Source organism: Pelecanus crispus, chromosome 2 (genome assembly GCF_030463565.1).
Source record: "Pelecanus crispus isolate bPelCri1 chromosome 2, bPelCri1.pri, whole genome shotgun sequence".
Classification (NCBI taxonomy): domain Eukaryota; kingdom Metazoa; phylum Chordata; class Aves; order Pelecaniformes; family Pelecanidae; genus Pelecanus; species Pelecanus crispus.
The window spans coordinates 104,650,356-104,666,455 of record NC_134644.1 but is presented as its reverse complement, the minus strand read 5'-3'; positions in this window follow the sequence as shown (position 1 = coordinate 104,666,455).

The following is a 16,100-nucleotide window of genomic DNA, read 5'->3' as shown; positions in this document are numbered from 1 at the left end:
ATGGTCATTGTACTGTAACCCTGGGCTCCGATTGTGGGGAAGTCCTTATGTCGTAATTAGAGAAAAGATATTGCCTGAGAGAAAACTGTAATAAAAACACGGACTGCTCTAGCGAGCATTAATCTATTTTGATATGAAGTGATCTGGCATCATGGGAAGCCAAAGAAGATTTTCTTCATGTGGTTTACAAACAAAAGAAGAACACTGCAAGACTACAGAAAAATACAACTCCAACAATGCTTATAATTTGGCCTGGGGTTGACTCCATAGTACCTGCAGGCAATCTCATGCAATGCAAAATACCACTAGTGAATTCCAGTTCTCTGTAGAAGGCAGCTCATAATGGACATTGGCTAGTCATCATGCCCATATGACTAGTTAAATGCCAAAGCAATGTTTTACATAAATTAACCTAGTTTCGCATATATTTCTGCTCAAATACTCCCCAAAGAAAAATTATTATGTTGCACATAGCATGTTCCTGTCCTTTGAGAATTGTCCAAAAAAAAAGGCTAGATGAAAAAATTTATCTCTGTTTTTAGGATTAAAATTTCACTGCCCTTAAAGTCTTCAACAGGTGCTGTTCAAAACCAGAACTTCAAATCTATATCCAGCTATAGGAGGTGTTGAGTGGTAAACAGTATCTGCAATTTCCCCACAGAATGATAATCGTTTGGGAACAGTCTGTGACTACTCTGTTCAAAGAGAAATGAGAATGACAAGTGTACAATTACACAGTGTCATCTGATGCCACTGACTGTGTGATATAGCTGATTATCTGTGAACATAGCTTACACATAGATGATGCCCCTGAATTGTTCTGCAGTTCTTCAAGAAACTGTAAGTGAAGATTAGACCCATTGTTTATTGGCCTTGAGTACTTCCACAAGATATTCTATTATATATCTCATTCAACACACTTTCAGGCTTCAGCTAAAGTGGAGCCATTCCTGGAATAAGATAAAAACATTAGTAGTAGATCTAATGCCTTTGCCATGAGGCAAAAAGGAAGCATAATTTCTATGACTCACGGGATTGCTTTATACAGGACTGGTTGTACTGGGACCTGCTGCTGAGCAGTGGTGTACAAGGTAATCTCTCAGAAGACCCAGAATTAAGGCTTTCAATACATCTTCTGTTTAGATGATGGCAACATTGTCTGATACTAAGGGCACATAAAAAACTCATCTCCTTTATTTTCCTTTTATATGAGTGGAGCTAATGAAAGTGTTAGGAGGTGAGCAATTTCTTTGCAGGGAGTTTGTTGTTTAGTTCTATTACATCAGTAAGAAATGAGGTATTAAAATATGTTAAAAGATAAATATGACAATTTTTCAATCTGTTTTTCCAGTGTTCTTTGCCTTCACTGTGTCTGTCATCCAAGAAGCAAAGGCTTCATGATACAGGTGTTTTTTTGTATTGTCAGTGTCTAAGAAATAGTAAGGTATGAGCATAGAGATTAAATTAATATGAAATTTTAAATATTGTATTTAGGGTGGTGGAACTGTACTACATGTTCTGCAATAAATTAGTTAGCTATATTCCATTTACCTATTACAATTCCTGGAATGCACTTCCACCAATTCTTGTATTTTTCTATCTTACACATCAGGTCAGGGCCTTGACAAAAGAGAATTAAGTATTGCACTGGTGGATAGTCTCTTCTTTTCACTAACCAAAGAATTATATTTCTAAAAAGTCGTCGAGTGAACTTATGATACTGAATTCTGCTGGCTACCCTTGACACCTGTGTTTTCACCAAGGAATTGTGGAGAAAAATGGAAGTACATCCTCCTCAAATCCCTCCTCTGTGACTGAGCCCAGTGTCTGTGTCCCCAGTTCTCACTTGCAGAGCCTGGAAAGGTTCAGTCTTCTTCCCATGTAGTTTTTTTCAGAAAACAAAGATGATCTGCTTTCTACTGTAGATAGCTGCAAATGGTAATAATAGCACTGGTAAGCAACCAGGTGAATGCCAAACCTTCCTTGAAATGCCCCAGCCTCTATTGATGAGGAGGCTTGCATGCAGTACCGTCTGTCAGGTGTGTTCATTTATCATTAACCAACTGGGGAGACAACATGAACTCACATGCTACCAGAAAAGAGACAACAGCTCTGTCTTAAATGCTGTACATTTGTTTCAAGAAAAAATTGTGAACAGAAAGTAGGACTAAATGTATTAAATAAATAAGCTGCTCTAAGTCAGATTTTGCTATGTTTACGCAGACAGAAAAGTACTTTATTTAGCAGCTGAGTTAGCATTTCACGTGGAGTAAAATAGTATCTGAACCAAGAGAAATTTGCGTTATGTTGTGGGAAATATAAAAAACTGTTTAACCATGGGAGACTCTGGTCAGAAGACTTCTAGTAATGGTGGGTAGGTCACTTCATCTTAGTCTAGTCCGTGCAGAAGGACTGTCTGGAGACCTTACTACCCCATTTCTAGGAATTTCTCTGTTGCCGATATTCAAATGATAATTATCAGAGGCTTAAATCTCAGCCAAGCTTAAATGAATTTTCAAAGGGACAGCAGGCCCTGGACTGGTCCCCTGCTGCATTCCTGCTTCATGCTCCAAAGCATATATGAGGATCCTGTAAAATTTGGCACCAAGCAATCAGTGAGAAGAAATGTGTATAATACATACAAATGAAGGATAACATAGGTTATAGAAGATCCCAGGAGGTCCCCAGTCCAACTTCCTGTTCAGAGCGGGGTCATCTATGTGATTGAATCAGACTGCACAGGGTTTTATCCAGTTGGGTCTTGAAAAATTCCAAAGACAGTCACTTGCACAGCCTTTCTGGGCAGCCTGCTCCACAGCTTGACTGTTTTCAAGGTGATAAAGTTTTCCTGATATCAAATCCAAGAAGACATACTTTCTGTGGCTTTTGTTCTCTTGAATGACTGAACAGCTTCAAATGAAACTATTCTTTGTGTAAAAGAGGTGTTAGTTCCCTGCTCCTTGTTTTGATTCAGAGGCCATTTTCCAAAAATACCTATTAGTCTGCATCTGCCAAATGAAGTAAATGGATATTTAGACACATGGGACCTTTGGGGACATCTAGTTTAAGATGGAGATAGCAGAGGTTCTAAGGATCTTGACTCTGCAGGATGCACTGGAAATCTGCAGTAGGTATCCCAGGCCTTTTGCAGCTCTTTTCCTGTTCTTAGGCAAGTAAGACTTATTCTTAGTAAGAACATTCATAAGTTTTGTGGGGCTGGCACTCTTAAGAGCATTTTTGTGATATGAACAAAGAGAGTTTTAGAAGTGTTGATAGCTTGTGTATTTTCAGTTCCGCGATGGGAATCACATTAATGAGAACATCTGACTCAGAATGTTAATGCTTATTCTCATATGAGATAAAACAAGTAGACAAACTGATAACAGCATCAGATTCATGTAGCTGATCTTTTCTCTTTTACACAATGCACTATTTCCAGGGAAAAGAAACCAACAACAGCTATAAACCTTCCTCTGGACAGTTAATTAATAAATCTATATCAATTAACTTTAAACCACTGTTAACTACAAAACTAGAAGTTTAAATCAGCCATAAATTCAGTTTTATATTCCATCCCCACCAGCTCCATTGTGACAAGCAATTTCTAAAGATTGTTAACAGGGGGTGATATGGAGGTTTGGAGACATCATATAGCACATTAACTCTAGTTCACTGTGGCTAGTGAACAGAGCATGAGGGATAGAAAGCTTATGAAAACCTGAATGAAAACTTCTTATATTCTTATATACCAGCCATCATGTCTCCCTTTGTACTACCCCTCATTGTCAAATCCCTTCACAACCAGTCCTGTACACATTCTTCAGGGAAAATTGCACTCAGCCACTTTTGCAGTTAGAAAACATGGTGTGCCAGGTACTTTGGAAGCCACATGCAAGTCCCAGACAGTTAATATGACCCATCAGTGCTTGAGAGGCAGTCACCACCTGGCCATTCAGCACGTATATGACTCTGGATGCATCTGGGTTGGCAGTGCAAGCAGGGGTAGGCATGGCACAGTAGAGGGGTAGAAAGTGCTGTCCTGGGGAAGTTACCTGGAGGGGAATATAGCACATACAATGACCTATTACTGTATGGACTAATTACACTGAAAGTAGAGGATGTGGATGATCTGAGGTGATGTGGTTATGGATAAGGGGTGTAGAAGATATGGGGAGGAGCTGCAGATGTGTACTAGTAGATAAGTTGTCTTTACTGACACACCTGTAGACCTGGGCTGGGTAGCATGGGTCCCTTCTGCTCTTTGGCAGTGAAGGATATCTATAAGCGCCATCATAAAAAGTGTTATTGGATGATAAGCTGACGAGAAATACTGCTTTTACTGTACCTCTAACCAACCCTTTTCACATTGCCTGCCATAATACAAAATAGCTACAAACAACTTTACCTGTATTTTCCTGAACTTTCCTTCCAATTCACTTACCAACAGTGTTCAAAGGACCCACTAAAAAGGGTGTTCTGATTGAAGAGACAATGTTGACTGTGGTTCATGCTATTTCTTTACAAAGGGTCCAGGTTCAGGAATATACAAAATATGGCTTTTTTCTTTGTCAGCCAGGAATCATGTGGCTTTCAGACATGGTTAAATTTAGGCCCAGTCCTGAATTGCCCTTTGGGTCAAAATTTGAATAATATTAACGGGTGTTTTGGTCATGCAAATATTGTTAATTTGCCCTCTGGATGTCTGGGCTGGCATCTTCTGAAATGTTGATTTTGGATATAAGTTCCATAAACAACGTAATTTTAGAGTATTTCCCCTTCACTGTATCTATCAAATATTTTCTTCCTGTGGGAAAGAAAAAGCTATCAGAAAATCACAAGCGATTAACATAGTTAAAATCTCAGTTCTGAAAGTGGAAATAAACCACAAAAGCTCACCCCCAGAGCATTAAAACCACCTGTAAATATCTACACTTTTAATTCCTGAAACTTTTACTGTTTTTCAAGTAGGAAGTATATCTCACTCACTCCAGTTGACCTAAATTTTAAGACAAGCACAGCCCCATTGTAATGTACCTTCCTAAAGACTGGTCTTCTCTCCAATATTTTTTCCTCTTGCTTGCCCAAGTTACAATGTATTTTGAGACAGAAAGGCAGTAACAGACAACTGTCTTTCTGTAAAATATAGTGAGGTTATTCTGTACAAATGGAATGAACCTCATTTTTTCATTTCAGATCAAAGTAGAAATCTTTTGAAGTTTAGCTATTTGATAAAAACGGGCTTTATAACAAGCAGATATAGAAGTTAATAGGACATAGAGATATTTTATTAAACTGCAAACCATTATTAATATTGCAGTTTTAACTTGAAAGAAATATGTGAAATGACACCGGAAATTAATTAGATTATTTCATCATTCTTTTACATTATAAACTTTGATACACTTGCATAGATATATAGGTACATTGATAAAAAGACACAAAGACAAACAGAATTTTAATGAGTGGGGAGCTTTTATCTACTATCACTTTGTGACTTAATTTTTTCTGTTTATACTGCCTATTGATTCCAGTTGAAACTTGCTGTTTTAATGTTGTTATTGATATTCTCTCTGGGTTTTCTTCTAATTCTGGCATTGATATTACCTTGATCGGATTTAGTTTATTTGAATTGCCTGTAGGTTTCAGTCTCCGGAGTTTTTCACTGCTTATAGACATGCAAAGATAAAACCTCTCTTTTTATCTAAAAATACTTGAGAGACTCTGAAAGATACAGCCGTTTTCTGAGAACATTAAAAAGAAAGAGACAACAATCAAAAGGAATATACTTCTCACCCAGCCTATTCAAGACATCATTTCTATACACCCTGCATATTCTCCGACATGCACAGACTTCTCATCCAGTCAGCTCCATTTTGCATTTGGAAACTGATTTGTCATAAACTCACAAGTGGTTTATGATGCACCTTCACTGGACTGTCTCTGGTCCTGGCTAATTTGGGATGTGGACCTGCATAGTGCTCCATGTTATTTATTTTTGCACGCTGGTGAAAAATTAGGCTTTAGCACATTCTTTGAATGTAAAAGAAAATCTCCCTTCCCAATGAGAGAAGTCAGTGTGCGAGGGTGGATTGGGTAAATGAGGGAAAACTTACTGTGTTTGGGCTAGAGGTAATTTCTGTATGTTCTTCCTGTAAGTTGCTATTTCCACAATTTCCCTGCAATGCTTAGAAAGAAAAAAGAAAAATAGTACTTCAATTAAAAAAAAAAAAAGATTTTAAACAGTTTCACCTTTTGAAATGTTAGGTTTCCTTTCTAGTAAGAGTAAAACAAAAAAGAAAAAATACTCATATGTCACCTTTCTGCTTTCTTATCTCTGTCTCTAATTTGTTTGCTTTATTTTCTTTCTCTTTGTAAGGTCTTTTCTTTTTTTTCCCCCATTCTCTTTTCTTTTGGCTTGAGTTCAATCTTAATTTCCTTTTTGTTTTGTTTTATTTTGGTTTGGTTTGGGTTTTTTCCCCCTGCTTTCTTCTTCCTGTAGGCCTATAGTTTATTTTCTTCTCTTTGTTCTGACTCCTTTGTCATCTAACAGTAAGTTTTTTTGGAAATAATTATTTTGCAGGAAATAATGAACATTCTCAAGTCTGTAATTAAAGCCAGGTAAAGACTATGAATATATGTGTAAACATGTGCTCTATTTGCACGTGATTTATTTCCTCTGCCTAGCTGTCATAGGCCAGTTATATTAATGATTTGACATCCTATAGCATTCTTCAAGATCTGACAGTCAGCTTGTGCAGTATAGGGTATTCATAGACATAGACACAGAAGAAGGCTGAGAATTGTTCTCATGGTTTAACACTGAACCTCCTGGTATCACCATAAATTTAATTTTTAGTAACATTAATAAGGAATGGTAATAAAAAAGTGAATTGGAGATTGTGGCAAAAAAATATTATTTCTCTAAGATAGAGAGTGGTGGACTGTGATGGGTTATTGGAAAGCAGCACAGAGGGAAGGGAAGCAGTGTTTGCCTTTTACTACAGTCTTCCCCATGGATCTCCTGCACAGGGCCATCAGCACCACTGTCTACAGCCTGTATGGACTGTATTGTTAGAGTTACTGTGCTTCTAACAGCAGAACGGAAAATAGGTTGTAGGGGTACCTGTCAGGCCTGTGTGGGGAATGTCAAGGAAGGAGAGAAGTTTCTCACTTGGGGAAACCTGAACCACAGCCCCTCAAATCTTACAGCCCCCCTGCCTCCTGCTCATATCTCCAAACACTTTTCCTTCAAAATCCTCCAGTGCCTTGCAGCCCAGAGTCCTGACTCCCCCATCTCAGCTCTCCTTTTCATACCCAAATCACTTTACTACTCTCACTTATTCAGAATAACCCTTCTCCTCATTCATCCTGGGACTCTGTTTCTTCTCCCAATCTCTCTTAATCTCTCTCCTGCAAATCTCTTCCCAGTTCCTGCCTCAATCACTGGATCCTTCTGACTCTTCTCACACTGGATTTCCCCCATCCTTCAGCCCACTGTCAGACACACACATCATACTTTTTCCTTCCCATGTTGCTGAAGACATAGCTTGAACTTCTCCTCACAAAGTTATGTCCTTCTTCCAGCACCACAGTCACCCTAGGAGTCTTTTACCCCAGGGATCCAACACTCTCTAACAATTTCTGGGAATCTGCAATTTTGCTGCTGTACCAACCCACACATTTGATGCCAGCCTTCACTATTGCATTCCTGTTGGTCACTGCAAATAGCAGTGCCTTCTTGGCCATTTTTTTCCTCAGAAAAATCACACTGCTGGCTCATTTTATCATTAAAAGATGAGTAGCAAAGTAGAAAAACTATCCCAGCTTCCCTAGGCATGGTAGCCCTGTGGCTAGTGTGTTTCCTGGAGAGAAACATCTCAAGTTTCTTGTAGAAGAGCAAGGCTTATAGGACTACCAGTGAGGTGGAGAGATGTTGTGGCCTTTGGGATAGGTATAGCTCTATTGTAGCTCTTTGGTCTTCATTCTGTGCCAGTTTTCTCTGTAGGGGTAGCCCCTCTCCAGCGTGTGTTCAGGCAGGTATGTGTGTGTACCTTGGCATCTCAGAAACTGGGGTTCTGTGTGGTTGTTGCAGGGCCATGATCTCCCCACAGCTCCAAGCAGGTATACAAACCATAGGCAAGAGTGACTGAAGTCTGTTGGAAAGGTGTCATGCACATGTTTTATAAGAAAATACCAATTGGCCCACATATATATGGCCCAGAATTGCTAGAGGGACTTTTGGTTGAGGTGGCTGCAGAACAATACAGTGTAAAAAAAGTGAACTGGTGTGAGCAAAATTGGGTCTGGTGGGGGTCACTTTGAACTCTTGCTTACTGAAAATGGGGATGATGGTGAAAGTGCTGCTATTGTGTTCATTTAACTCCTCCTGGTACAGATTTGCTTCTGATGAGGAAAATCGGTGGCAAAAAAAATCAATAAAATGCAATTTTTAGCAAGGAACTTTTATTTTAGACAAAAGCAATTCTGTATAGTCATTGGGAAATAACAGAATAGGAGGCAAAGAACATGCACTTGAGGGAATATGTCTAAAAATCAGCGAATGGGAAGAAAAGACTGTTTTCTGCCACCTTTTGGGTGGCCAAGCCCAGAGGGTTATGGTAAATGGAGTTAAGTCCAGTTGGCAGCCGGTCATGAGCGGTGTTCCCCAGGGCTCTGTTTTGGGGCCAGCCCTATTTAATATCTTTATCAATGATCTAGATGAGGGGAGTGAGTGCACCCTCAGTAAGTTTGCAGATGACACCAAGTTGGGTGGGAGTGTCAATCTGCTCGAGGGTAGGATGGCCCTGCAGAGGGACCTGGACAGGCTGGATCAATGGGCCAAACCCAACTGTATGAGGTTCAACAAGGCCAAGTGCCGGGTCCTGCACTTCGGGCACAACAACCCCATGCAACGCTACAGGCTTGGGGAAGAGTGGCTGGAAAGCTGCCTGGCGGAAAAGGACCTGGGGGTGTTGGTAGACAGCCAGCTGAACATGAGCCAGCAGTGTGCCCAGGTGGCCAAGAAGGCCAACAGCATCCTGGCTTGTATCAGCAATAGTATGGCCAGCAGGAGCATGGAGGTGATTGTCCCCCTGTACTCAGCACTAGTGAGGCTGCACCTGGAATACTGTGTCCAGTTTTGGGCCCCTCAATACGAGAAAGACATTGAGGTGCTGGAGTGTGTCCAGAGAAGGGCAACAAAGCTGGTGAAGGGTCTGGAGCACAGGTCTTATGAGGAGCGGCTGAGGGAACTGGGGTTGTTTAGCCTGGAGAAGAGGAGGCTGAGGGGAGACCTTATCGCTTTCTACAGCTACCTGAAAGGAGGTTGTAGTGAGGTGGGTGTTGGTCTCTTCTCCCAAGTAGTTAGCAATAGGATGAGAGGAAATGGGCTCAAGCTGTGCCAGGGGAGGTTTAGGTTGGATATTAGGAAAAATTTCTTAATGGAAAGGGTGGTCAAGCATTGGAACAGGCTGCCCAGAGGGGTGGTGGAGTCACCATCCCTGGAGGTCTTCAAAAAATGGGTAAATGTGGCACTTCAGGACATGGTTTAGTCTTGTCTACCCTTGATTGGTTTAGTGTGGACTTGGTAGTGTAGGTTAATGGTTGGACTGGATGACCTTAAAGGTCTTTTCCAACCTAAACAATTGTATGATTCTATTCTATGATTCTATTTTTCTTAGAAGGTTTATCCATATCCGGAAGTGACAAGGAAGCACTGAGGAACTGAGAAAATGCCCCTTTTCAGGAGTCAAGGAGTCAAAGAGTCAAAGTGAGGTGGTATCTCACATTGAAAGTGCCACACCATCTCAGACATAAATAAAGTTTTTTGCAGCAGGCTATAAAACCTGCTTATTACGTTGACTAAAAGGAGGAGAAAACAAGGCTAAATCCTGCAGTACCACTTTGCCTGGGAGACTGGAATTGATGGGACTTAGTATTTTCTCAGTAAAGATTTTTACTTCATTTTGAGAACGTCCATACAGAGAGCCTATAAGCAGTAGGTAGCAGATACTCAGGGATGATCATGGAAGTGAGTACTGAGTGAGATTCTGACTTATCCTCCGAGCTTCCAGGAACTGGACAGAAACCTTATCATTTTCAATGGCCCAATGTACAAAGCTATCCTCAACTATACTTTTTTGAGCTCGTTTAGACTTTGACTTACTGCCGGAATAAGTTCCACAGCTGAAATGTGCATTTTGTAAAAAACAGTTCTTTCTGCAACCTGATAATTTCTCTAAATGCCCCCTTGCTCTTCTGTAATGAGAAACAGTGGATGATAATTTTTTTTATTCACCTTATCCATCCTCTTCATAATTGGGTAGACAAAGTTACATCTTTTCCAAGCTGAAAAGTCTGTTATGTATTCTTTCCCATATTGGAATAATCTCGTACCTCTGGTCATCTTTGCTATTCTTCTCCAGCTCTTCTAGTTTACTTTTTTCAGTACTGCACACAGCATTCAACATGTTGGTCTAGCATGAGTTTACAAAGTGTCTGTCCTGGTTTCAGCTGGGATAGGGTTAATTTTCTTCCTAGCAGCTGGCATAATGCTGTGTTTTGGATTTAGTATGAGCATAATGTTGATAACACACTGATGGTTTAGTTACTGCTAAATAGTACTGATGCTAGTCAAGGACTTTTCAGCTTCCCATGCTCTGCCAGGTGCACAAGAACCTGGGAAGGGGCACAGCCAAGACAGATGACCCAAACTGCCCAAAGGGCTATTCCATACCATATGACATCATGCTCAGTATATAAACTGGGGGGAGTTGGCCAGAGGGCAGCGATCACTGCCTGGGGACTAGCTGGGCATCAGTCCATGGGTGGTGAGTGGTTGCATCACTTGTTTTTTCCTGGATTTTGTTCTTCTTATTGTTTTCCTTTTCACATTATTATTATTATTACTATAATAATAATAATAATAATAATAATAATAATAATAATAATATTAAACTGTTCTTATCTCAACCCATGATTTTTCTTACCTTTATGCTTCCAATTGTCTCGTCTATCCCACTGGGGGAGGGAGGATGAACGAGCGGCTGTGTGGTGCTTAGTTGCCTGCTGGGGTTAAACCATGTCAATCCTATAATGACATTTTCTGTATTGTTTTCAGTTCCATTCTCAATCTTACTGATATTCTCTGAGCACAGCATATATGTAAGTATGCACAGTAACTTCAGGATCTCTTTTTTGGGATCCTGACTTTAGATGTTTCTAGCAATTATCTAAGAACTAACGTAAACTCTCTCCTTGTGTACAGTTAGATATATTTTTCCTATGTGCATAACTGTGTTTATTAAGACCCAATTTCATCTGACATTTTAGAACCCAGTTAGTCAATGTCTTGAATTTTCCATTTCAGATTTTGCTATCCTCTATCTCTGTCTTTACCAAACTTGTTTTTTCCTCCTTTCTTTCTTCTTTGTTCTACTGCATTTCACCTCACTCATATGTATTTAATAACATGTATCTCAGTACGGATCCATGTTCGTCACTGGTAAACCTTTGACTGGTTCACCTGATGAACTTCTGAGACTGAACATTTATTTCTATTCTTTGTTTACTCTCCTACAACCAATTATTTATCAATGAGAGGACCATTTCTTTTAACTCAAACCAGCTTAGTTTCTTAAAAAGCATAAAAAAAAAGCATTAAAAAAAGCATAAAAATTTGACAAGGGATGTAAAGAATAACAAGAATGGCTTCTACAGGTATGTCAACCAGAAAAGGAAGGTTAAAGAAAGCGTACCCCCCTTGATGAACAAGAAAGCCGAACTTGTATCAATGGACGAGGAGAAGGCTGAGGTACTCAACAACTTCTTTGCCTCAGTCTTCACCGGCAACCCCTCTCCTCACCCCTCCCAAGTCGATGGATCACAAGATTCAGAGCAGGGGGGTAAAGCCCCTCCCACTGTAAGGGAAGATCAGGTTTGAGACCACCTGAGGATCATCAATGTACACAAGTCTACGGGACCTGATGAGAGGCATCCCAGAGTCCTCAGGGAATTGGCTGATGTAGTTGCCAAGCCACTCTCCATGATATTTGAAAAGTCATGGCAGTCAGGTGAAGTCCCTGCTGACTGGAAAAAGGGGAATGTTGTTCCCATTTTTAAAAAGGGAAGAAAGGAGGACTTTGGGAACTACCGACCTGTCAGCCTCACCTCTGTGCCTGGGAAGATCATGGAACAGATCCTCCTAGAAGCTATGCTCAAGCACATGGAGGACAGGGAGGTGATTCGAGACAGCCAGCACGGCTTCACCAAGGGCAATTCCTGCCTGACCAACCTAGTGGCTTTCTATGAAGGAGTGACTGCATCAGTGGACAAGGGAAAAGCAATGGATGTCATCTACTTGGACTTCTGTAAAGTGTTCGACACAGTCCCCCACAACATCCTTCTCTCTAAATTGGAGAGATATGGGTTTGATGGGTGGACTGCTCGATGGATAAGGAATTGGCTGGATGATCACATCCAGAGGGTCGTGGTCAATGGCTCAATGTCCACATGGAGACCGGTGACAAGTGGAGTCCCTCAGGGGTCCGTACTGGGACTGGTGCTATTTAACATCTTCATCAATGACATAGACAGTGGGATTGAGTGCACCCTCAGCAAGTTTGCAGACGACACCAAGCTGAGTGGTGTGGATGACATGCCAGGAGGACGAGATGTTATCCAAAGGGACCTGGACAAGCTGGAGAGGTGGGCCTCTGTGAACCTCATGAGGTTCAACAAGGCCAAATGCAAGGTCCTGCACCTGGGATGGGGCAACCCCTGGTATCAATACAGGCTGGGGGATGAAGAGATTGAGGGCAGCCCTGCGGAGAAGGACTTGGGGGTACTGGTGGATGAAAAGCTGGACATGAGCCCGCAATGTGCGCTTGCAGCCCAGAAAGCCAACCGAATCCTGGGCTGCATCAAAAGAAGCGTGGCCAGCAGGTCGAGGGACGTGATTCTGCCCCTCTACTCTGCTCCGGTGAGACCCCACCTGGAGCACTGCGTCCAGCTCTGGAGCCCTCAGCACAAGAAGGACATGGACCTGTTGGAGCAGGTCCAGAAGAGGGCCACCAAAATGATCTGAGGGCTGGAGCACCTCTCCTACGAGGACAGGCTAAGAGAGTTGGGGTTGTTCAGCCTGGAGAAGAGAAGGCTGTGAGGAGACCTTATTCCGGCCTTCCAGTACTTAAAGGGGGCCTATAGGAAGGATGGGGACAATCTTTTTAGCAAGGCCTGTTGTGACAGACCAAGGAATAAGAGATTTAAACTAAAGAAGAATAGAGTTAGACTAGACATAAGAAAGCAATTTTTTACAATGAGGGTGGTGAAGCCCTGGAACAGGTTGCCCAGAGAGGTGGTGGAGGCCCCGTCCCTGGCAACATTCAAGGTCAGGTTGGCTGGGGCTCTGAGCAACCTGATGTAGTTAAAGCTGTCCCTGCTCACTGCAGGGGGTTGGGCTAGATGACCTCTAAAGGTCCCTTCCAACGCAAAGCATTCTATGATTCTATGATTCTATGATTTTGTGAGAGACCTTAAAAAACCTCAGGCATCCTCTATCAACAAGGTTATCTTACCTCCCTATTCATTGACTTTTTCAATAGTTTTGGGAATCATGACTTCTTTTTATGAAGTGTAACATATTTTATTTATCCCTTTGACCACTAATTCTGTTTCCTACTAAAGTTTCTACCAATTTGCCCACTTAGACAATCAAACTTCCTGCTCTGTAGTATCTGGAGTAAGTTTAAAAAGCTGGTGTCATATTCCTTCAGAACAGATGTAAGTTAAACAATAGGTTACACATTTGACTTCCAAACTCTTTTCCAAGCCCTGTTCATTTTCTGACTTGTCATATTTCTTTTCCTTTTCTTTATTTTGTTCTAGAAATTTCTAAACTGGTAGTCCTGTTTGGGGCTTTCTATGAGTTTTACATTAGTGAGAGTCCACTGACTTTCAGGGAGCTGCTCATGTTTTGCTGGTGTGTCAGAATACCAATAACTTCTACCATGTGGAAACTCTTGTCTCCAGCCTTTCCCTCTGTATCTGCATTATTTACTTGCTCTTCTCTGTTTCATTGTCATTTCAAAAGTTAATTGCCAGCTTCCTAATAGGTAAACAGTTAATCTCAGGTTGGCAGGCATTGAATCAACTCATCTCAGACTCTACAGCATTAAAAGAGTCTGTTGCAAACCAGTTGGCAGTATTTATTTGCTGACTGGCAGTTAAATATTTAGTTGTTGGATTCACTAACAATTCACTGTATCATAGAAAAACATTGAATGGCTTTTAATTTTCATAACAATTTATTTTTCACTTTCTTCTGTATTCTGCTTCTTAAGACGAGTTAGAAGTCTCGGTTGTATCAAATACAACACAACTATAGAATTCTGGCACCTTTTAAAGGAGTCAGAAATATGTTATACTCCAAATGTTCTCAAACTCTTAAATGTCTTCTCTGATTCCTTTCAAATTTTCATGAAAAAATATCTCAGTCTGAGATCATGTTAAAGGATTAAAATCAAAAGGCATTTTGAATGGTGCCAGGCACCTTTGCTGAGCTTTGGTGTTGGAAGGATCACAGAATCAGAAAGTTGTTTAGATTGGAAGGGACCTCTTCAGGTCACCTAGTCCAAGCCCCTGCTTAAGCAGGGTCAGCTAGAGCCGGTTGCCCAGGACTGTGTCCAGTCAGGTTTTGAACAACTCCATGGGTGGTTTTGCTGGTGTTGCCTTTGCCTTCAGTTCTCCCCCTGCTGGCTGCAAGGCAGGGTGGAAAGGTATGAGTGCAAGGAGAAGGGACTATCTGGAGTGCAGCATTGGGGAGGAGGAAGAGAGATAAGGAAGGACACAAGAGGCCTTGGTATGAGCAGAAGTGGAGATTACAGCTGAGGATGTGGAGGCAGAAGGCAGAGGTCTAGCAGATGGAAAGAGTAGAGACAGGATTCTGGGGAAAAATAGAGAAAGCAATTTTAGAATATTCCCTATCTAGAACCTGTCATGGAAACCAGGTGTGCTAACATCTACATTTTGGTCAGTGAACAGGCTTGAAACCCAATGGTTAAAGTGTGTGTCATATGAATTTTTTAATGGTTAATCAATATATTCAATCTACTATCACCAGCACTTTTTCTGTTAGCTTAACTGGAGAGGTCTATGTTGTGATTCCAAAGGTCCAAATCCTGATGGTGGCCTAAGTATTAATGCTAATATAGGTTCAAACAGCAGATGTTTCATTATTAAAATCCTTGAAAATCTGTGTGAAAAGAGCATTGAGATTGTAAAGTCAGAAATGCAGACACTTGAAACAGTTGAGTCTAAATATGTGCACTTACTCCTACTTTTGTCCTTTTTCCATAACTATTATGCTGCAGCTTTTAATGACGAGGTCAGACACAGGAGAGGCAAGACAGGGCAGAATTGTGTGACCCATACCTCACTGGCTGCCAAAGATGCCTTCTCTGAGGGTGAACCAGGTTTGTGTGCCTGTTGTCTGTAGCATCTGTGCCTCACATATTGCAGTAAATAGGGCAGGGGGATGCAGAAGAAAGCAAGCACAGCCTTACAGCCAGACAATGTGAATGTCTCTGCCTCTACCTGAGACTTATATGGGCTATGAAGAGTGACATGTAAACATTCCAGTTGAGCAAAAATCCTGGCTTTCTCCCACTCTGTGGATACCTATGCAGGATTCTGAGACCAAATTTGTGAAAGTGTGGAATTGTTACTTCTGGAAACTGAAGTAAAATTTACTGATCTAACCCTATTTGATTTTGAATGCTGAGGGGAAAAAAAACAGAAAGAAAGAAAGAAAAAAAGTCGGGTCTGTGAGCTTGTTGGGTCATTTTGACTATTTTTGTCTCAGATTCCCCACCTGTAAAAGGATGATAATACTTTTCCTCTTTTCATACACATACTGTAAAGAAGTGTAACTAATTACTGTTCTGAACACAGCTATGCTCACAATGGAAGAAATTGCCCTATATATAGTGTGTATTGGATTGCTTTTGCTAACATCATGCACGGAGCTGAGCACTGAGAAAAGGATTAATTCAACGTGACTACATCAACCTAGAAGTTAGGCATTTAGTCTAAGTTCACGTCAA